This window comes from Euleptes europaea, chromosome 16, assembly GCF_029931775.1.
Source record: "Euleptes europaea isolate rEulEur1 chromosome 16, rEulEur1.hap1, whole genome shotgun sequence".
Taxonomy (NCBI): domain Eukaryota; kingdom Metazoa; phylum Chordata; class Lepidosauria; order Squamata; family Sphaerodactylidae; genus Euleptes; species Euleptes europaea.
This window is the reverse complement of record NC_079327.1, coordinates 51588232-51610713: the sequence shown is the minus strand read 5'-3', so window position 1 is coordinate 51610713 and position 22482 is coordinate 51588232.

The window sequence follows — 22482 nt, the reverse complement described above, 5'->3', positions numbered from 1 at the left end:
TTCCTAACTGTAGACGAGAAGGAATCCCAGCGCATTCCCTGGTGGCCGATCCATCTCATGGTCATCAACTTCTGCAAGCCCAGCGCCCCGCGCCATCCAGATGATCTCACATAGCATCTGGCCCAGTGCACAATTCTGTGTCCCAAGATCCAAACAGACTTTCGGCATCCTTGAACAGAAAAAGATAACAACCATTCCAGGACCACTCCCATGATGGTCACTTACGGATGTAGGTCTGAAAGGCCCCTGACTTCCAACAACCAATTGTGCTTATGTTTTCATGGGACAACCCACAGCCCGCCGCATAGGAGGCCGCCCCGATCCTAAAGGAATGTGTCCCAAATTCCTCAGGTGGCAGACCTGCCGCCCTAAGACAAGAATGCATGACTGCCATGAACTGGCACCTAGTGAGGAAAGTACCATCTGCATGTATGAGCAGGGGACCAGCAGAAGGAGGGCGCCCCTGCAGGTACACCCTTAGTGTGGACACAGGGCACAACAGCTCACCAGCCACTGCATGGAGAACTATGGTTGTCTCGTGGCCGGACTGATCGGTTTTGGACCTCCTAAGTCAGATGGTAAGGGAGGATCCGCTAATTGGGACTTCTCCAAACTCGATGGCACGGCCAGAGACATCCCGAGAGGAGGAAGGGATAAGTTCGCTGCAGCGAAAGGCACCATAAAATGCTAACACAAAGGCCGTTGTGAACAATTTTGACACAGAACAGGAAATGTTATAGGTCGCCTGGCATCAGGAGGATGGGGGAGATCCTTTCCACCCCCTAATTGCCCGAGTTATCGAAAAAACTCGGCAGGGATCCTCATAGCCGTATGCCTTACTAAAGAAGGAAATGGTGGCCATGTGAAGGGACATCATTTTAGGTGCCAGGCCTCACTGCCTTATGTCTGCCAAATATCTAAGAATCACTTCCTGTCCCAGAGGCAAGGCCCCCTTGCTGCCCAGACCCCTGTCAAAAACCAGTACTTTGTCAAGGGCCCCCGAATAGGAATGCAGTGTGGATGAGGCGATGGAATTAAATACTCCCTGCAAAATTATGTTTCTCCAACTTTCCACAGATTGGTTGGGAAAGGGTCCGGGTGAGGGTTTGCCTTTGGAGCTAACATTCGGAACCTCAAATCCTGAAATCGAGATAAAGCGTCTGCGATTTCATTAACGCCTGGAATGTGCTTGGCTGTAAAAGAGATGTTGTGCGTGAGACAGGTTAAGACAAATTTGCACACCAGGCGCATAACCCACTCAGAGCATGAGGATTGATTATTAATGACATGAACAACAGCCTGATTATCGCACCAGAAAAGCACCCTTGAATGAGAGAGGGATGGACCCCAGATGACCACCACTACCAAATTTGGGAAAAGTTCCAGGAATGTTAAGTCCCTTATGATCCTTGATGCGGCCCAGGAGTCTGGCCATCTCTAGGCACACCAACGCCCCTCAAAGTAAACCCCAAAACCTATGCTGCCAGCTGCATCAGAGTGAACTTGCTGAGGACTAACATCCCTGGGAGACTGCCATAGGGAGATCCCATTGTATGTAGCCAGAAATGATTGCCAAACCAACAGGTCAGCCTTGATGCCCTTGGTAATCCTGATCCAATGGTGGGGAGACCTAGCTCCTGCTGTGGCCCTGGCGAGCATGGCACAAAAGGTCTGGCCTGGACAAACCACCCTACAAGCAAAATTAAGATGCCCCAACAGGACCTGGATGTCCTTTAGAGTGCATTTTCTTCTGTCCAGAACTAAGGAAATAAGAGCCTGAAGAGCAGCCAATTTGTCCTCCCGCAGGCTGGAAGTCCCAGCCACTGAATCAAGCAGGATCCCCAAATAAGCCAATTTAGTGAAGGGGCCTTCGGTCTTTTCAGGAGCTGGGGAACTCCTAATTCCTCAGCAATTTCCCCAAATGCACGCAAATAGTCTGCGCAGACCGAGCTATAAGGAGGGCCAGCAAAAAGGAAATCATCCAAGTAACGGGTGACCTGAGAGGATCCTGTCCACACCTTAAAGGCCCATTCAAGGAAAGTCCTAAAGGTCTCAAAGGCCGCACAGGGCACTGAGCAACCCATTGGCATGGCCTTATCCATGTACCAAGCCCCATTAAGTTTAAAACCCAGCAAACAATGGTCTAGTGGGTTCACTGGCAGGAGCCGGAAGGCAGACTTGATATCGCATTTCGCCATAAGGGCCCCATTGCCGCATGACCTGACTATTCCCACTGCGTGATCGAATGAAGCATACCGCAATGAGCAGAATTCAAGAGGTATGGCATCATTCACCGAGGTGCCTCTAGGGTACGATAAGTGGTGGATCAAACGATATTCGCCAGGGGTCTTTTTAGGCACTACTCCGATCGGTGACACCCTGAAATTGGGGGATGGAGGAACCAAGAAGGGCCCTGTGACCCTGCCGGCCATGCACTTTTTTTTGACTTTGGCGGCGACCACCTCCGGTAAGTCCCGAGCAGAGCGCAAATTAGGATCTTCAAAGGGTGTGCGAAGGCAGTGGAAGGGGATCCTGAAACCCAAAGAAAATTCTTCCCTCAAAAACGTCCGATTTGGATATAACGTGAGCAATTTACTTAAAGGTTTGAAACGCACTGGGGTTGGGCACAGCAACAGGAACTCGTTAGACTCACTGGAATTGTTTACTGGCATTAGCATTATCAGCTGAGGTGGCACCGGCTCCGCCCTCCTTCCTGCCATTACTTTGAAGGGGGCGGTTCCGGCGAAAGGGCTGCTGGTTATTGCACTCCCTTGAACACCTAGTTGCATCTTTACCACCAGCCTCTGTTATCTTTGCAGTGTTTAAAGTGCATTCTTAGAATGACTCTTCCAAAGAATTCAAATCCATCGTTTCATGGTTCTCCATCAAGTGAGCCAAATTGCCCATTAATGACCTAGTTGGGGAGGAGCTGTGGCTCAGTGGTAGAGCTATCTGCTAGGCATGCAGAAGGTCCCAGGTTCAATCCCCAGCATCTCCAGTTAAAGGGACTAGGCAAGTAGGTGATGTGAAAGACCTCTGCCTGAGCCCCTGGAGAGCCCCTGCCATTCAGAGTAGACAATACTGACTTTGATGGACCAAGGGTCTGATTCAGTATAAAGCAGCTTCATATGTTCATATGTACAGGACAACCTGGGGTGAGGCCCGAAACAACTGTCACAGTTGTGCTCATATTTACAGCGAACACGGTGACACCTCCCTTAATTATACTCCCAATAAACCCGCCTGTTGGAGTCTCCTTTGAAGGCAGCCTTGTTAGGCCTGTGACCTGTGGACCTACCTTTCATCTTAGGGCCAACCCAGCGGAGCCACAGTTTATCATTAATAAGATCCCACCTCGAATGTGCACTATTGGAAGCCCTTTTTCTAAATGCTTTGTCATAGTCCATGGCCGCAGTTTCACCTGCTAAATCCTTGGCACTCAATACATTGGCCAAGTGGTTCAACAAATGCCAACCACACTCAGGGTACGCCACCTGCATGACACCCATAAATACATTGTATCCCACCATCCAATTGAAAAAATTACGTTCGACGACATCAGCCTTCCCCTCTTTTTTACTGGGACGAGGCCCGGCCTTCCCGTCATCAGAATCATCCCTTAGCAATGAGAACACATTAACATAGTATCCATCTAGGATCCGTTCGTTAACCTTTCTGGCTAGATGAATGCCTGGCAGGTCCTTTGAGTCCAAATAGGCAGGTGACAGCTGACCTGAGCCAGATGGTCTATCAGGAGCCCACACGCCTTCAAGGCGATCCGTCTGTGCCATCTTATGTCTCCTGGTAACCCAGCTCGGAAACCTGGGTACCCACCCTGCTGTTACCCAATAACGCCCCGCAATATGAGATGATTCCTCATCAGAGGTAAGACTCACCCAACAAAAACTCATCCGTATACTGGTCTTTGGTCCGTCGCACTATGCGATGGCTCCGCCCCTGTTTTTCCTTGGCCCCATGTGTCACAACTTCCAGAGTCACTGCACTTTCAGATGAGCTGGAAGATGAGTCCTGTTGCCTCAGCACAGCGTGGGTCCCAGACACCCCAGTGCTAGTGGAGGGGGCTTCCGCCGCACCCGACACCATGGGCAGTCATCACCTGAGGAGACTCCAACCTGTCCAACCTTTCAACTAAGCGGGCTACAGTGTCGGTTAAGCCAACCAAAACATCTGAGGCACACCGACTGCTAAATGGCGCCTTCGTGGGGTCAAAGGCCTGAGATACAGGGCCCCGTTTCTTCAATGCTGCAGCTATTTGTGACGGCTTGGCAGGAGCCTTGGCCACCGGAGCTTGGCCCTTTTGGCCTTGCCTTTCCCACAGAAACATCAGCCTTAAGCTTGGGCGCCTGGGCCTTCTTAGGAGGCATGCTTGTAACTGCGGGTAGTACTATGGTTCAAGAAAAAGGGGGGACTGCAGCAAAATAATTTGTCGCAGTGCCTACAAGGAACCTAAAATTGTATATATATAATTAATTTATTTTATATATTTTTATTATTATTTTCAATCAATCAATTCCGAATTAATTACTTTCAAAATATGATGCCAATTAATTACAATTTGCCCGCTTAAATTAATTCTATAAGGCCAATGAGGAAGACGGACAACAACAATGAATGAGCAACAATGGAGAATTAAAACAACTCCAGCACAACTGCATAAAACCTCACAAGGAAAGAGACCCAAATAAAAGCCCACAGGAGTGAAGCAACTGCCTGCATCCGGGCCGAGCTACCAAAGCAACCAGCTCTTAGTAATTATCAAAGCCAATTGCCTGCTACCATCCCTTTTCCTCCCCCCCTTTCTTTTTTTTAATGCCCTCCAAAAGCCACAAGGGTAAGTGGGTGGAGGGGTGCGTGAACGTGCCGCGGCCGCTAGAAATGCTGCTAGAAAGCACAAATTCCCACGGGGCCCCGGTAAACAAACAGGAGGCAAAGAAAAGGATACACCCGCTACTTGGGTTCAGTCCATCGCAGGCGACACTCCACAATTGCAGCCGGCCCCCTTGTTCTCCGTGTCATGTGGAAGCCCCCACTGCTCGACAGCTGGTGCCCACAAGAATTGAGTGACTAGCTGCCATGAAGCCAAATAATAAAGCAGCTGCAAGTGAACCGCTCCAACCACATGGCCCAAGCTCCGGATGGGCTCCAAGCCCCACTCCGCTCTCCGTTCTGTCCGTAAGCAAACAGGTCGGCTTAAAAAGGTGAGGGAACAAGTTCCCAGTGCCACCCCTGATGTCATTCTCCTGCACAGGCGCTCAATCACAGGACACCAAGGGAAGCGAGCAGGCACTAGCGAGATGGTGATGAGAGAGGTGCCCCCCCGTGCTCCCCACGGACACACCCCTCCCTTTCCCTCCACAGCCGGGCCTGGGTAAGCCACAATGCGCAACTTGGTCATTCTAGTCACTTTCCTTACATTTGACAGATACAGGTCAGCATCTGATAATGAAGGGACAAGACCCAATCAATCAAAAGAAATTGAGCAAACTGGAGATATATTGAAGGTAGAACTGTTTCATTTCCAAGCTACTGTCCAAATTTCTTAGCTCTCCCAGACAATAAGACTAATCTTGCATGATTCCTTTCTGAACAGATCACACACCAGGTATGACCTCTGCCAGTGTTGGTTCTACAGGACTAATTCAGGAACAGAACTGGCAAGGCAATTGAAGTTAAACAAATTTTCTTTAACTCAAAACACTCCCACATACAGAACAATATTACAAAGAATCTATCTTAACACATGAGTATAACAGTGAACAGAAACTGGCAATACATTAATTCAGTTAAGGAACACATTCTTGACTCTGTGGTGAGTCAAGTCCAACTTCCTCTGGTCCACCAAAGGGTTAGGTTCTTGCAAAACATTCCTCTTGCAAAAGGGGATACCACAGAAACCAGGCTTCAGTTCTCAGTGTGAAAAATACAGCCCTGCAATAACATGAAGAGACAAAGAGAACTATCATAATAACCAGGGTAAAGAAACAGAAGAGGACAACAAAAAGGAAGAACAAGGGATCTCTACCAAAAGATCAAATAAATCAAAGAGAAATTTAAGGCACAGTTAGGCATGCTGAAAGATCAACATGGAAATATATTAACTGAAAAGGACCAAATAAAGAAAAGATGGGAACAATACACTGAAGAACTATACAGAAGAGATGAAAGGATGACAGCTTTCTTTCAAGAAGAATCTTTTGAAGTAGAACTTACAGTTTTAGAAAGTGAAGTGGAAGCTGCACTGAAAGTAATTGGGAGAAACAAATAACCAGGAACAGATGGGATTTCAATTGTGCTATTCCAAGCCAGAGAAATTGAGTCCACCAAAATCTTAACAAGAATGTGCCAACAAATGGAAAACGACTGTGGCTCACAGAATGAAAAAAAGTCAATTTAAATTCCAATTCCAAAAAAAGAAAACGTCAAAAACTGCAGCAACTATCAGACCATCATATTAATTTCTCATGCGAGTTGAAGACTTTCTATTCATTTACTCCATCATCAACCAGAAGGGAGACTGCAAACAAGAAATCAGAAGGAGATTGAGATTGGGAAGGGCATCCATGAAGTAGCTAGAAAAGATTCTTACACCAGCATGGTGTAGTGGATAAGAGCGGTGGTTTGGAGTGGTGGAGTCTGATCTGGAGAACCAGGTTTCACTCCCCACTCCTCCACATGAGCGGCAGAGGCTAATCTGGTGAACTGGATTTGCTTCTCCACTCCTACACACAAAGCCAGCTGGGTGACCTTGGGCTAGTCATGCTCTCTCAGCCTCACCTACCTCACAGGGTGTCTGTTGTGGGGAGGAAAAGGGAAGGTGATTGTAAGTCAGTTTGATTCTGCCTTAAGTGGTAGAGAAAGTCAGCATATAAAAACAAACTCTTCTTCTTCTTCTTAAATGTAAGGATGTGTCACTGACAACCAAGATCTAGGTAATTCATGCTTTGGTCACATTGTACTTTGGTCACATTATGAGAAGACTAGAGTCACTGAAAAATGCAAACATGCTAGGAAAAGTTGAAGGCAGCAGGAAAAGTAGAAGACCCAACATGAGCTGGATTAACTCTATAAAGGAAGCCACAGCCCTCGGTTTGCAAGACTTGAGCAAGACGTTAATGATAGGATGTTTTGGAGGACATTGATTCATTGGGTCACCATGAGTTTGAAGCAACTTGACAGCACTTAACACACAATAACAATATGATTGCAATAATAATACTGGTCACATATATTTTTACTTCCCCTGATAGCAATTAACTTTTAACACAATAATTTTCAGTTACCTTATGCAAGGTAAAGAGCCCAGAAAATCTTATCCAGGTCCCCAGCACAGACTCTCCTGCTGGTAACCTCCATTAATTTACTCCACCTCTAGTGGGCTCAACCAATAATCGAAAACTAAGTATATTCCTATGTGAACCATTTATGACAAGTTGCTCAATTCAATAGAAGATTTGTCTGGCATAATTCCATTTCATGCAATCAAAGCCTGCAAAACCACATTGCTGGGCATGGCACAAAAATATTTTCTTAAAAATCTAAGAAAATTATGATCTTCATCAAGAAACCTGCAAGTCAGCAGAGAAGTTGTCTGCAAGACATAGTCTTCCTAATGAAGGCAGCTGTGATAAGGTAAGAGTGGTTTTGTTTACAAACAGTCATCTGAAGCATTGCTTTATTCCACATATGGACTCATGATCAGTTAATGGTATGCAGGACATCTCAAACCAACTTGCAGCACAAAAAATGGGCTAGAGAAAATGTAATGGAAAACCAGTTCAGTGTCACTTGTCAAGAAGTTGAGGTCCCTCAATTTCTTGGATTGCAGGGTTTCTTTTGGTTCATTCCTAGAGGCCTATGAATTCTGTGTTATTGGGATTTTAGACCAACAAAATAAGTTTCAAAATATTGTCGAAGGCTTTCACGGTCAGAGTTCATTGGTTCTTGTAGGTTATCCGGGCTGTGTAACCAGGGTCTTGGTATTTTATTTCCTGACATTTCGCCAGCAGCTGTGGCAGGCATCTTCAGAGGAGTAACACTGAAGGACAATAAGTAACCTCTGAAGATGCCTGCAGCAGCTGCTGGCGAAACGTCAGGAAAGAAAATACCAAGACCATGGTTACATAGCCTGGATAACCTACAAGAACCAAAATAAGTTTCCTTTTGAAAACTGCTTTTGTGGAGAGAACAAGATAGGCAGCCAGCTGCTTCTCGTTAAACCTTTCTCTCCCCTTTCTGGAATGCAAGGCCGTGCATTGCTATAGTAACTAATCGGTCAGCCATCATGACAATGTCCAGGTGCAGGTAGTTCTGTAAGCTTCCTCACCTGAACACATCAATAAAGGAGTCAGCATTTCTGACCAAGCGATTAATTAACAGCTAATTGCTTGCGTTTTCTCAAATGGCCTCTATAAGCTCATGCCACTGAGAAAATGAATATAAGGACAGACCAGTCCTGAGCCTAACTATGCACGCTTTGGGGTACAGCAGGAGAGCTGTGCTGGCGGCATCACAACCCATTTGATTTTGGCCATTGAGGGGGAAACTCTGGTCAAGCTGACCTGCTTGGAGAAACCTTTGGACAATCTTTTGAAACTCTTGAATGCTGGAAGCATCTTTGGAAGTTGGTAACTATAAAACCTGATGCAAGAAACCTTTGCCAATCCTTTTGAATCAAGAAGGCTTTTGAATGCTATGCTAAATAGTTTATTATTTTATTGCCTATCACTTCATGAAACCCTTTTTCTTTCCTGTAAACCAGCATAAACCTTATAAATAAATTGTTAGCCTTTAAATGGATTGTGTCTTTTGATTTTAGGATTCCAAGCCTAAATTGTAAGTGCCTTGTGTGAGTGTAAAAACCACCTACCAAAAACCTGAGACAGTTTTGGGAAGTGTGCACAATCCTGGCTAGGTCTCCGCCTGGCAGGAAAAGTGTTACACTGAATTTGGAGCTTGGCTAGAGGTACCCTGGACTCCTTGCTTGGAGGCTCACCCTTTGGACCCCAGGGTTGGTGGCAGCTATCCATTAAACTTTGGGTGAAAGCCTGGAGTTTAATGTTTTGTCCCTTTTGGGAAACTTTTGACTAAACCAAAGAAGCTCCAGCTGGTGGAGGCTGGTTGGAGCTCTTTGACATCGCTAACTCTAATATCAGATGCTTGTGATGAGTCCATCATGTTTCAATGCTCTACTAGATGCAGATAAAAGAACTGTTGATGCAGGAAAATGAAACTGTAAAGTACCAGAGTATGCAAATGCAGGACTACTGAATAACATTATCATCTCCAATACAGTAGTGAAAAATATTCAAACATGAAGCAAGAAACTGCACTATGCAACCTATTGTTACTTTTAGTCAAAAATGATTTGATAACCTATGAAAAAGTATTGTATTTGTCCCAGTGAGCAACAGCTGCTGATGTTGCAAAATCAGTCAGTTATGAAAAGACATAACAACCTAAGATGGCATTTTGACCTTTTTAAATTTCAAAGTACAAAATGACAAAGTGACACTAATACCATTTTCTAATAGCTCTTATTATTCGAAATAAATTAAAATTGGGTTCCCAGCCTTTTCCTCAGAATACCTCTAACATTTCTTCCAGAAATGTGCTATTGCCTCTTACAATGAAAACAACAAAACTCAGCTTAGTAGACATTTTGATTCCAGCATATTTAAATAACCATCTTTTCCTGAGAAATGCCTCTTATGTTGTTCTTTCAGAAATTTGTCCCAGACAGTGTCCTACCAATAGGCATCATATTTTATCCGATATTCTCAGCACGTTAACCACTGAACTGTAAGAGTGTAGTCTGTCTCCTTGAGTATATGGATAATGCTGATTTACAACCTGCAGTCTGCACTAATTATTAGGTCTGAGGCAAACACATAAAAATATAATGTAAGAAGAATGCTGGATCAGACCTTTCATCCACCTAGTTCATTATCCTGTTTCCCATTGTGGTCAGCCAGATTCCCCAGAAGGCACACAGGCATGGGCACAGAGGGCAAAGTCTCCTCCAGTTATTGCTCTCCTGAAGCTGGAATTCAGTGGTATACTACCTCTGAAATTTAGCCTTTAACTATCAGGATACATACCTGTTGGGAATTGATAAAGGACTTGTCCAATTATTTGGTGATTTATAGGATAATTGCAGCACAATGAATTTCATTCAAGGAAACTATAAGACTAGTCTTCAGTTTACCAGAACCCAAAACAGGGTTGTCCAAGTAGCAACCATTTTGGTTGGTTCTTGTTGGTTATCCGGGCTGTGTAACCGTGGTCTTGGTATTTTCTTTCCTGACGTTTCACCAGCAGCTGTGGCAGGCATCTTCAGAGGAGTAACACTGAAGGACAGTGTTACTCCTCTGAAGATGCCTGCCACAGCTGCTGGCGAAACGTCAGGAAAGAAAATACCAAGACCACGGTTTCACAGCCCAGATAACCTACAAGAACCAATTAACTCTGACCGTGAAAGCCTTCGACAACCATTTTGGTTGTTTGTTTACTTACCGATTTTAAAGAGAAGGTGAAAGAGAGAAGTTGAAAGGCATACATATACGGTAAAAAATTTGAACTGTATCGTTATGGCAGCCTACCTGGATATTGAGGTTGTCAGGTGAGTTCCTGCTCGATAAGTGACTGTCATTGGAGATATGGAAGATGGCCACACAAGACAGGACTTTTTCAGAGGCAGCAGCGGGACTCTGGAAATTCATAGAATCCGAGCCATTGTTTTACAACCTGCTATGATCTCTTCTGGGCCAATTCTTGGATCCCATATCCTCACCATCTTCTGATTGAAGCATCAAATGCCTTTGTGGCTGTTGGCAGTAGCTGTGGTGGTAGACCTTCCTTTGCTTTTGCCTTGCAGCCACTTTTATACCTGACTAGGTAAAATCAGTTCTCCCCCATGGTCCTGGATAGTTGGATGAGGTAGTTAAAAATAAATAATGTCAGTTACACAAACTTAGATTAACATCAAGTGGTAAGACTTTAAAAATAATGCAGTGCTTATTCATAATGGAGTGAATGATTTGCTCACTTTTTATTTAAACAATTGGCTGCATTGGTGCAAGGTCACAAGTATTTCACTTAAAGTGGTGCACAACCTGAAATACTGCTGCTGCTTCCTGCTCCCCATTAACAAATATATGTTGTGTTTATATGCCAGTGCATTTTTGACAGCGGGACTTTGGACGAGTATTGCCACATTAGAACAATTACAGATCCGTATTAGGACCTGATATGCCTTCAAAGCCAGCAAGCTGTCAACAAAATAAAATAAAATAAAAACTCTTTATCATGTTGCTGAAATATGAGAAAGCATTTTGCTAATTAGCCTTCAGAGATGTTATCATTCCCACGTGCTGATCTAGTATATCTGCAGTTATGGTGAGATCTAGAGGTCTGGCTCATAATTGCTTGAAAAGGTGTACAGTGATTTAAAGTGTTCTTTGTTTTGGGAAGAGATTTCTTTTTGCTGACAATATGCTTGCTGATATCTGCAGCATGCAACCATCATCCTTTCATTCAACTATTTATCCTTCATAGACAACTTCTTTCTTAGGATTTTAAACAAACAAAAATCTTTAAGTAGTTGTTCTTGTCCAGTTACAAGTCAGTAACATGACTCAACTTCAAATGGTGTCAAGGTGAGAATACATTTTGTCTGTAGTTTTTGACAAATGTCCTTCCATTTTAAAACTGCATTATCTTGCTGGTGTGTGTAAATGGATATTTCAATCCAAGTGTTTCATACACTGGTTCTTCTGTGTTCATAGATCTCCCAGTCTTTTAAGGAGTGGTAGAAAAGAGCAAGAGTCCAGTAGCACCTTAAAGACTAACAAAAATATTTTCTGGCAGGGTATGAGCTTTCGTGAGCCACAGCTCACTTCTTCTTTTAAGGAGTGCTCCATTTATTTTAATGAAAGCTTAGCTTCATGTGGACATTGTTTTTTGCACACAAATATTCTACATCATCAGCAAGTATAGGACCTTCTAATGGATACTGCAGTGCCCATAGAGCTTTCTCTCAAAAGAGTTATGTTTAAAGTGCATAATAGCTATTCCAAACGAAACAACAATTTGTACACAGTATTACACATTACTGGGTTAAGTCATTTTTATAGGCAGTGGCTATATTCACAGTTGTGTGCTTCTGTACAGGTAGTAGTGATGCAAGATTTGCAAAAGGTTTGTCCAACTCGTATTGTTTGAATGTATTACACATTGAGCATTGTTTTCCAAAGATTTTCTCAAGGACAAAAATGTAAACTTATACCCTAAGCTTGTAGTCGATCCACCTTATTGCATTCACAAAGAGCAGAACTAAATGATATGTGCAACATGAGTCAGGGCATAGGTGGCTTACCTGACTCACTGTTACGTGTATGAACAGGGAAACATACCTTGAAAGTGCTCTGTAGCTCTGCTTTGCTCTGGAGTGCTGCAAGAGGGGAGGAGGGACTTCCAGTTTTTCTATAGCACCATTTTTACTAGCAGAAATAGCCATGGGGGTCCTGTTCTCCCATATCTCTGGCTCCATGTGTCCTTTCAAGGGAGGGGAACCGGAAGCCTGTTATGATGCACCCCCCTTCCACTTCAATATCCACTTCAATATCCCACTCACTCAGCCTGGCCATATATGCTGAGGGGAAAAGGCGTTGGCGTGAGTATATTTGTGAGGAGAATTATTTTCCTTCTTCTCCTCCAGTCCCACACCCGTATTTACCTCAGTGAGAAATAGGAGACAAGAGGCTGTTCAACTTAAACAGAGAAAACATGGAAGTTTATTAAAGAGAACTGACAGAGATTGGTTTTTAAGAAAAGGCAGAATATTTTGGAGGGAAAACTCAGAGTTAGATTGATACAAGCAAGATTACTTCAGAGAAATAGCTTAGATGTTCCCTTTACTCAAGTTACTTTCAGTTCTCAGTTCTCAAGCTTAGTTCTACCTCTCATAACTATTATACACATTTAGTTCTATCCCTTAGAACTAGTATTCAGATTCAGCTTTCAAAACTGCCATACAGCTTCAGACTCTCATCTCTGTCCCCAGCCTAGCTCTGTCTGACTACCCCCACCTTAGTGGTTGTAATCCTCCACACCTTCCTGCTACTGGAATAGCTCTACCTCAGAGACTAATTCCCTTTGTGACTTGAGAATGGGCCCTCTCTAACCCAATTCTCACTCCTGTCACTCCCACAGGTTGTGTGTGTCAATAGCTCTGGCTTTCACAGAACCCCCCTCAGGTTCACAGAGTATAGTCTGGCTTCCGCTTGGTCTTGCTACCAAGTTCTGAAACTCACACAGCCCTCTCTGGCTGGTCTCAAGCTTCCACTACTTTCTCAGCCTTTTCTCAGGCTGGTTCCATGCTTCAAATGCTATCACAGCCCTCCTGTCAGGCTGGGTCCCAAACTTCGAATGCTTTCTCTGTCTCTCTCAGCACAGAGTGTCAGCTCACTGGCTCTGCCCACTCTTCACCTGTCAACTCTTGCTGGTTAACCCCTTATCCGTCACACCCGTCCTTCCCCCTTGCAGCATTCCAGAGCTGAATGAAGCATGGAAGAACTTTCAAATTAGTTTATATGTGTGACAGCAAGTCAGGGGACACCTCTGTCCCAACTTGTATCACACGTAACATCTAGTTTGGCCCATAGTCTCCTATGAGTGACCTTTTGCCAAATTGCAAATGAACAGTGAGAATTGTTCCTTTGGTTCAAATGAAACAGTTCCTCTAATTTTGTGACTTGGACTGACATTTTAACACACTGAATAGTGCACTTTCAGTCCACTTCCAATGCACTGTAGTGATAATTTGCAAGTGGATGTTGCTATTTCACACAGTAAAATCCAGTTGCGAAGTACATTGAAAGTGGATTGAATGTGCATTATTCAGCATGTGTGAACACTTTGGTTGTATTCTGCTTTCAGTTTCTGTTGTGCAGGGAGGAGAAGGAAGCAGAGACATGACTCTTCATATGTGCACCCAACAAATATGTAATTCATCCATAACACTTAGCAGATTTTTGCACGAGACAGCATTATCTCTGATTTGTGGTTCTGTGCACAGAATTTCCCTGACCAGTATTGGTGGCTTTGGGAGCGCTCATACTCTGTTTAAGCAGAGGTGATGCTTGCCTGAGACATTTCAGTGATTTGATGGTAGCCTGGTGATAGAAGCTGGAAAATATTTTGCTTGTAGCCAGTGGCAGTGTGGCAGACATCAGGCTTGGAGCATGGGGTGGTGATGGAGGAAGACGTTTGTTGGGATAAGCCTAATACTTATCTCCTGCCAGGAACATGCCATAGGGTTGTCAACTATGGCTTGAGAAAGTTCTGGAGATTTGGGGATTTTGCCTGGGAAGGGCAGAGGCTGGGGAAGGGAGGGAGTTCAATAGGGATGTGATATCACATCCTGTGATGTCACATCCAAGTCAAAGTTCAGTTCCTTCAACTCTTCCCTTTCTTATGAGGTAACTTACACAAAATTTTAAATTTTAAATTTAAAGAGAAATCAGGTCTCTCTCTGTCTCTCTCTGTCTCTTTCTTTTTCACACACACACACACGCACACACAGACATAGAGAAAGAGAGAGACAGAGAGAATATAAAGGCAGCTATAGGGTAACCCAGTTATATACACCTGCCCATTCAGATGTAAAGCTGAAGAGGGGATTATTATTATTTTTACAGACAATGTATTATTAGCTGCCATGACACTAAGGAAATAAGACATAATATAAATATTTTAAATGAATGAAAATGGAGTATGTAGAAGAAGGGAAGGGAAATTTCCACCTTCTTCCACATTATCTTAATGTATTTTAAACATTTAGTCCTCTCCAAGCCGCCCACAGTCTCCTTGGCATGTCCCAGGAAGTGTTAGATATGAGATAGAAGAAGCATGATCCTAACACAGAGTTCATGTGTTTATGTGTCAGTGCTCCCTGCAGGGTTAGTGCAGTGTTTGTATTTAAAAATAGCCCCCCAGTCCTCACATTGCTGCCTGCATCAAGGTCAAATGGGTTTAGAGGCAAAAACGAGCTATGCTAGGAATGTGTTTGCCAGTGAAACTAATGTAAGTACCATGTGAATTCAATGGTGGTCCTGGGCACAAGATATTAAAGAATGTCAACAGCAGTTTTAACAAACAGAATGAACAAAACCAAAATAAAATTTGTGTGTACATCCCAAGTGATCAGAATATGACCAGAAAACTTTGAATAAACCCTTTTTCTGTTTAGATCAAATGTTTAAATTGTTTTCCCCCTGTCAATTAGAGTTGTGCATATTGATATACCTGAACAGAAAATAAACCTCAAATTAGACATTTCGGCAATTTCGGTTTTGGGTTGACCAAATACTAAAACATGGGAATCTGCCCAAAGCCAAATAGGTGATTCCTGAAAAAGCCGAATAGATATTCAGCTTTTTGGGTTTCAGCTATTCACCTTCTGTGGAGTCTCCATTTTGTGGCCCTTGTGTTTAAAGGAGAGCTATCTCCTTTCTACATATTCCTGCCCCCTGGTTGGTTTCCAGGGCAGCATGAGGGAGGGAGCAGGTATGTTGGAGTGGCCAATAGGAAGGCTCACTGGAGCTTCCCATGTGACTAATGGAACATGGGAAGCTCCAATCTTCCCACGTGGCCAATGGCACATGGGAAGCTGGTGCAATCTACCTGGATTGCCACAGAGGCAACCTAGAGAGGAGGAGGGAGGAGGGCCAGGAATTCTCAGGGGTCAATGGAACCCAGGTAAGGAAGAACAGTCTTCTTTCACTAATCACAGAAGGTGTTTTTTGGCTGGAATTATTTTCAAACTTTTGTGTGCTTGGCCAAAGACTATAAAAGCAGGTCTGGTTCCCAGACCAGGCTTTTTGAGAGAGTTTGGTGACATAGCTTGGCTTTAGCTCCTGCTGCCTGATTTTTCTCTGCGATCCTAGATCCTGGTGTCTCATCCTGACCTGCTGGATTACAACCTGCTGCTTGGGTTGGATTCCTTCCTGTCTGCTGCCTGGAGGAGAAGACATCAAAGGGTCTGAGATATCATCATTTTCCTTTTAAACCAATTGTTGTATTTGGGGCTTATTTTCTAAATTTTGCTAGAAGCCAGCAGGCCTTGGCCTGTTGGTTGGTGGTGGTGGGGGGGAGGGGTTGCTATTTTGAGGGGGTGATTTGATTATTTGGGGGGAGGCCCTGTTTCCATTTCTCCACTGCTTGCTTTTTCAAAGTTGCATTGTTTGAATTTTGCAGTTTTCTCTGCTTCAGATCTTGCTGGTTTCACCTGAAAATAGGGGTGATTTGATTATTGGAGGGGAACTGCTTTGTTGTTATCACCATCATTATCTTTGTTGAATTTAGAGAGAGGGTTTTTTGTGGTAGTTTGGTGTCTTCTTGTGTGAAGTTTTCAATGTTTCCCTATGGGGAATGGGGGCAACCCCTTTGGGACCCCATAAAATTGGAACCCTGACCCAATCGTCACCAAACTTTGAGGTTCATGCAAGGAGAGTTTCTTCAAGCTACCCTGAAAATTTGGGAACTCTACCTCCAAAAATGCTTCCACAGGATCTTCAATTTCTTTCCCATATACTATAATGAGCCTAATTTTTTCCAGTAAATCTGGAAATAAGCTGAATGCCAATATTTACCAGTATGGATATTTGGCTTATTTCAGGTTTCCCCCAAAAAATCCGGCCCAATAAAACTGAACTCGAAATTTACCAAATTATTATTATTATTATTTTGCATAACCCTACTGTCGACCTTATACACAATTTTGGAGTTAGATAACCAAGAAGTGTTTCACCTTGGCTGATACTGGGAAACATAATTTTGAGAAGAGTATAATGTGCAAGTGTATCAGTATCAGCCTTAAAAACTGAGAGAGAACTCTCAGGAACAGAGGAGCTTTCCCCAAATGCTTGCCAAGATAACTAGCAATTACTAAGCTGTTTCCAAATCAAGCTAAGTAAAGTTCAACCGTGCCTAGATGGTAGCAACATTTGCTCTCATTTAAAATAATGTCTATTTTAGTTTGAAAATACCTTTCTCTGCATAAGGTTATTCTTCTATAGTTATTTTTACATATGATTTCCTTTTCATGCTAGTAATGTTATTAATAGTGGTTCATATACTATTCTGATCACTAATGATATGAGAGTACACTGTTTATTGAAATCAAATAGTTAAATAATAAAAAGTTGGTACTACCTGTCAGGCATAGTGCTGTCTTTACTGCTTCTACACTTTCAATCTCGTTCAGAGGTGAGGAATGCAGATGCAACATTATTACATCAAATTCTTTTGATATGAGAAGCATCTCACATTACTGTCAGTTCTTGTACTGATGGAATAATGAAGGGCAGACTGCTCTGAGTGGAGTATGACCAAGGGCCAAAATACATGATATGCCCGACTCATGCTGGGTCATGAGTGGGCTACCCAACTCACAGTCAGACGTATGTTGGGTAAAATCATCTTAAATAGTGTTCATTCACTTGGTGCTGCAAGGGGGCAAGAAGGACCTTCTGGTTTCCCTCCCATCGTGCTTTTTCCAGCAGAAATTGTGACAGGGTTGGGTTCCCCCCCTTTCTATAACTCCGTATACTCTAGGAAGGACATGTGGAGCTAGAGAAAAGGAATGGAAAGCATCCCAACCATTTCTGTTGGCAAAAGCAAAGTAGGAGAAACTGGCAGCTCCTTCTCCGCCTTGATGGGCTCCCTTGCAGCACTGAGTGAATGAGCACTGGTTAAGATGAGTTTCCCCAATGTCTGACTGAGAGTTGGACAGTGAACCCATGTGATCTGGCGTGTGTTGGGCATATCATGTATTTTGGCCTCAAGTCCTATGGGTTTGAAAATGCATAATAGTCTCAAAAGGGAGATGTTGTTATGTACAAAAGTTATGTATTGTTAAATAGGCTCAGTTACATGAATGTTTTCCTTAAGTGACTTTTTCCCTAACCAAAAGAACTACAGAAAACTGCAATCTGGGTCAGAAATTTGCATAGGGAGAAGCAGTTCTTATCATAGAATCATAGAGCTGGAAGGGACCACCAGGGACATCTAGTCCAATCCCGTGCCCAATCTTTTCCCTGTAGACTGTTTTTCTATCAGAATTACCCCCAAGCTAATTTTTACCTGAAGGGGAAAAGCTACAAGTACTCATAGTTTTTCCCCAGAGGCTGAAAAGGAAGATTTTATTAAGAAAAGTAGACCACAGGGGAAAAGATAAGTCCAGTTCAGATAGCAACTTCCTGAAATTCCCTGGGGAAAAATAAATCCCATCCTTATGAGAAAACATAGACATAATTTACACATATCATTTGCTCCAGACAGTGTGCCCATATGCAATCTTAGTCATTGCATACAAAAAGTTCATGGTTTGCACATAACTTCTTATTTAGAGCATGAAAAATAAGAGTATTGTGCCTATGTATATGTCTTTTTGCACTTTTTGTGTTCACTAACTGACTCACCACCATCTGTTACTTTTTATCTTCAAGGCCTAACAGTTTTCCATACAGAATTCCATTCACATTGTAAATAAATGATGCAAAAAATTAGTTGAACAACTGCCTATAATTTGATCATTTACTTGTTGGAGACAAATGACAGCTACAACAGACATCACTGCCTAAAGAAAACATAATTAATTCATTAATTCTTTAATTCATTTATGTGTATGTAAAGTGTCATTAAGTCACAGCTGACTTTTAGCAACCTCGTAGGGTCTTCAAGACAAGAGATTAACAGAGGTGGTTTGCCATTGCTTTCCTCTGCCTAGTGACCCTGGTATTCCTTGGTGGTCTCCCATCCAAGTACTGTGCATATATTTTATTCAGTTATCGTTTATTTAAAATATTTAATATTTAAAATATGTCCAAGCAGTTTTATAATAAAGCATTAAAACACATAAAGTAACTATCAAATAAATATCAGTAAATATATAACTATGAAAGCTAATTAGCTGCTAAAAACAAATGAGTTAAAGCCATAAAAGCTGCAGAGAATGAAAGGCCTAAGAACAACGTAAATGATAACCAGTACAATACAGGACTAGAATAATAAACCCATCAACACTATAAACATTGCCTGTCTATGCAAGGAAATCAGGACAGGATTCATAGTTCTCCCCCTCCTCTATTTTATCATCACAACAACCCTGTGGGGTAGGTAGGGTTGCCAGGTCCCTCTTCATCACTTGCAGGAGGTTTTTGGGGAAGAGCCTGAGGATGGCAAGGTTTGGGGAAGGGAGGGATTTCAATGCCATAGAGTTCAATTGCCAAAGTGGCCATTTTCTCCAGGTGAACTGATCTCTGCGGATGGAGATCAGTTGTAATACGTAGCAGGAGATAGTGCTAGGGTAGGAGATAGTGACTGGCTCAAGGTTATCCAGCAGGTGCCATGGTTGAGTGTGGGGTAGAACCTGTGTGTCTAGTTCTGCAACACATTGGTTCTCAATGATAAATGTGCATTGTCCGCAGTTGCATAATAATGAGAGCTGACACCAGAGCTGGGATAATCAAAAGGGCCAACTTTATTTTTTATTGTTCAAGAGGGATCTGCAGCTCACACAACCAAAACATCCCCAATAACTGACTGCAGTGCGGGCCATTGCGGGGATGCTGAAGAGTCAGGCCTCCTCTGGTTTTTTGCATCCCCATTCTTAGGGCGAGACCCACCCTGGCTCAGAGCCGTCACGTGTGGTATGGCTCTTGCTCTTCCTTGCCAAGCCTTTTTAGTGCTCGAGGGAGGTGTGCCATGTCCAATCCACCCTAGCCGCGAGGTCTATAGGTAAAGGATAGCGGCACCCCTCAAGGAGTTCCTGTCCCAGGTCCCTGCCAGGCACCGAGGCCCCAGTCCTGGTCTGAGGGTTACTCCTTCATCCTCCAAACTGATGCCTCAGGGTGCTCACCGGAGTTTTACCATAATCATGAAACCACCTTTTCCCGCACTGCTCCCTCATACTACCTATCATTTTCAGAGTAGGGTAGGCGAACCCCTGCCCCCCGGCTAGACACCAATTGCGCTGGGGGGGGGAATTCCTAAACGGCCCCCTGACGGGCAACCAGCTTGCGCCTACTCTGAACTCGAGGGAGGGAGGGAGGGAGGGTGTCTCCTTTGTTCGCCTTCCAAAGAGGGAGGCTCTGCGTGATTCAGTGTCAGCCCTTGGCCCACAGAACCAGAAATCACCACAAAGTCATATAGAGTCCAAACAGATGGCTTTTACTGGTCAATTAGGCATACAGTGCAAACGAATAAAATGACAGCTATGAGAGGCTCACTAGCTGGGAGATATTATAAGGCAGGAAAGGCGGGAGATTACACGTACAGGCTGAATACAGTTTCCCAGGAGCTGGGTTCCCAGGCCTAGGTATGCGACCTTGGGGGGCAGACAATACAACGCAGAGACAGAGGCAATAACGAAACCGAGATAGCAGCCTGACATTCTGCTCCCCTCAAGGCCCCCTCCCAGTTCGCAAGGGGGCTGGCCGATCTGGGTAAGCAATGTGAAAGGCGTCGACGAGGTCGGGGGCGGAGACATCCCGTGCGCGTACCCATTCGTCATAGGCAGGGGGGAAATGTTTCCAACGGACCAAATATTGCAGGTTGCCATGGTGAACACGGGAGTCAAGGATCTTGGAGACTTCGAAGTGTTCCTCCCCCCCCACCATGATGGGTTGCGTAGGAGATGGGTCTGGATGCCACCGTGGAGAAGCAACATGGGGTTTGAGGAGGCTAATGTGGAAAACAGGATGCACACGCCTCAAGGATTTGGGGAGAGCCAGTTCCACTGTGACAGGGTTTATGACCCGGGTGATGGGGAAAGGGCCAATGTATTTAGCACTGAGCTTATGGCACGGTTGGGTGGAACGGAGATTTTTGGTGGAAAGGTAAACCAAAGTACCCACTTGCAGATCACCCCCGGGGGAGCGATGTTTGTCAGCTTGTGCTTTGTATTTACGTTTGGCTCGGTCGAGGTTGCTAACGAGCCAGGGCCAAGTGGTACGGAGGGCGTGTGCCCAGGAGGCAATGTCGGGGTTCCCCTCCCCCCCCTCTATATCATCTGTAGGGGCGATGGGACTGAAATCTTGTCCATACACAGCAAAAAATGGACTAAAACCTGTGGATTGATGCATGGCATTATTGTAGGCATATTCTGCTAAAGGTAACAGTTCTACCCAGTTATCCTGGTGGTAGTTAACATAACAGCGTAAATAACATTCAAGTACAGCATTGACACGTTCAGTTTGACCATCAGTTTGAGGATGGTATGCACTAGACAACCCTTGTTCCACTCCCACCAACTTGAGGAAAGCTTTCCAAAACTTAGAAACGAAACCACTGCCGCGGTCACAAATTATCTTACGCGGAAACGAATGTAAACGAAAGATATGCGTCACGAAGAGGCGGGCCAGTTTCTGAGCAGAGGGGATCCCTGCGCATGGAACCAAATGTATTTGCTTAGAAAACAAATCAGTAACAACCCACAATACAGTTTTACCCCCACTGAGAGGGAGATCAGTCATGAAGTCCATAGCAATCACTTCCCAAGGTTTGCTGGGCGTTTCAAGAGGTTGTAGCAGTCCCGGGGGTTTGCCCTGCGATCGTTTCGCAGCGGCACAAACGGGACAGCTGCGGATGAAGGAGTCAATGTCGGAACGCATTCCCCCCCACCAGAACTGTCTGCGCAATAAGTGAAGGGTTTTCAGAAACCCAAAGTGCCCAGCTGTTTTGGCTCCATGGGCTAAATGTAAAACGTCCTTTCGGAGAGCCTTGGGGACATACAATTTCGAGTCCTTGTACCAGGATCCTCCTTGTTCCAAAACACCAGGAGGTAGGGTATGAGCGGAACGTTCTAAAAGGCACTGGTCCCGAAGGACAGTTAAAAAGGACTCGGAGATGGGGATTTTGGAGGGGGCCCCCCCGTCGGCCATGGAGATCTTAGAAACAGTTATGGGGCTAGTGCTTACGTGCGGCGGCGCGCAGACTGCAGGCGGCTGGGCGGTCGGAGGGGTAGGAAGGGCGGGAACTCCGGTTTGTTGCGGTGGCGGCTGGGCAGCCGAACTTACTTTTCCCTTAGTTTTCAGTAGGTCCGTAATGGGTAGAGCCACCTGGGCGAAGTTAGGGATGAATCCTCGATAGAAGTTTGCAAATCCCAGAAATTGCTGTACTTGCTTCCGGTTGGTGGGGGGAGTCCAATCGAGGACGGCTTGGACTTTGGCGGGGTCCATGCGAAGACCTTGGTGGGAGATGATGTATCCCAAAAACGTGAGTTTGCTTTGGTGAAATTCGCACTTAGCTAGTTTTGCGAAAAGTTGATGGTTACGCAGGCGTTGCAGAACTTCCCTGACCAGAGCCACATGCTCGTCCATAGTTTTCGAATAAATGAGAATGTCATCTAAGTAGACCACCACCCCACGATATAGAAGATCATGTAGGATTTCATTGATGAGT